Source organism: Piliocolobus tephrosceles, chromosome 8, assembly GCF_002776525.5.
Source record: "Piliocolobus tephrosceles isolate RC106 chromosome 8, ASM277652v3, whole genome shotgun sequence".
Classification (NCBI taxonomy): Eukaryota; Metazoa; Chordata; class Mammalia; order Primates; family Cercopithecidae; genus Piliocolobus; species Piliocolobus tephrosceles.
The window spans coordinates 10077184-10078945 of NC_045441.1; the positions used below are offsets into that span (position 1 = coordinate 10077184).

The 1762-nt window shown below is 52.2% G+C and overlaps 1 pseudogene; it reads right to left on the reverse strand.

Annotated features, from left to right (window-relative positions):
• Positions 1–306: 306 nt before the first annotated feature.
• On the reverse strand, positions 307–1245 carry LOC111533128 (annotated as a pseudogene).
• Between the last annotated feature and the right edge of the window lie 517 nt (positions 1246–1762).

The following is a 1762-nucleotide window of genomic DNA, read 5'->3' on the forward strand; positions in this document are numbered from 1 at the left end:
CACGCCTGTAATCCCAGCACTTTGGGAGGCCAAGGTGGGTGGATCACCTGAGGTCAGGAGTTTGAGACCAGCCTGGCCAACATGGTGAAACCCCATCTCTACTAAAAATACAAAAATCAGTCGGGTGTGCTGGCACACGCCTGTAATCCCAGCTACTCAGGAGGCTGAGGCAGGAGAATCGGCTTGAACCTGGTAGGCGGAGGTTACAGTGAGCCAAGATTGCGGCACTGCACTCCAGCTTGGGCGACAGAGTGAGACTCCATCACAAAAAAAAAAAAAAAAAAAAAGAGCTCTTGCAAGAACAGCTTAAGACCATTCAGTGGTTGCTCCTACCCATCCAGTGGCCTTAGCAGTAGGAGCTGCAGACCAGTCTTCCGTGGCAGGCTGAGTGCTCCAGTCTTCAGTAGGGAACTGCTGGATAGTCACAGAGGGCACGTGCACATCTTCAGACCAGTCTGCAACCTCAGGATGAGTAGCAGTGAACTCAGGAGCTGGAGCAGTCCATTCACTCTGAAATTCCTCCTTGTCACAGCCTTTTCAGCAGCAGCCTGCTCTTCTTTTTCAATCTCTTCAGGATCTCTGTAGACATAGAGATCCGGCATGACCTCCCACGGGTGTTCACAGGAAATGGTGCCACGCATGCACAGAACTTCCTGAGCCAGCATCCACCACGTCAAACCCACCGAGTGAGCTCCCTTGTTGTTGCTTGGGATGGCAATGTCCACATGGCGCAGAGGAGAATCCGTGTGACACAGAGCAAGGTAGGTAGGTTAACATAAGACGCCTCTATGAGAGGCTGCCGATCAGCCCTGGGGTGAATAAACATAAGCTGTGGCTCCCGGAAGGCTGCCTGGATCTGGTTAGTGAAGGTTCCAGGAGTGAAGCGGCCAGCAATTGGAGTGGCTCCAGTAGCAGCAGCAAACTTCAGCACGGCCCTCTGGCCAGTATTCCTGGAGGACGTGACGCTGACATCAGTGGGGTTTTCAGCGGCAGCAATGCCACGAGCTGCCAGAAGAAGCTTCTCCCAGGTCCTCTTCAGAGTTAGGATGTAGGTGCCACCACTTTTCCTTTTATACATGTACTGTTCCATCTGTAAGTCAAGATTGGTGCCACCTAAATGGGTTCCTGCTGCAAGGAAATTAAGGACATCTTCCTCCTTCATTTGCGGGAGGGACATCAAGGGCTCCGGATGCTGTGAAACTTTCTCTTTAAGTTACAACAGGAATCCAGAACGCCAGATGTACCCCTCTGTGGGTAGCGTGGAAAGCTTTTTTTTGTTTGTTTTGAGACGAAGTCTTGCTCTGTCGTCCAGGCTGGAGTACCGTGGCACAATCTCGGCTCACTGCAGCCTCCACCTCCTGGGTTCAAGTAATTCTCCTGCCTCAGCCTCCCGAGTAGCTGGGATTACAGGCATGTGCCACCACGCCCAGCTAATTTTTGCATTTTTAGTAGAGATGGGGTTTCATCGTATTGGCCAGGCTGGTCTCAAACTCCTGACCTCAAGTGATCTGCCTGCCTCGGCCTCCCAAAGTGCTGGGATTACAGGCATGAGCCACCATGCCTGGCGTAGTTTTTTGAAATGGAGTTTTGTTCTTGCTGCCCAGGCTGGAGTGCAATGGCGTGATCTCAGCTCACTGCAACCTCCACCTCCCAAGTTCAAACGATTCTCCTGCCTCAGCCTCCCAAGTAACTGGGACCACAGACGTGTGCCACCGTGCCCGGCTAATTTTCGTATTTTTAGTAGAGATGGGGTTTCTCCATG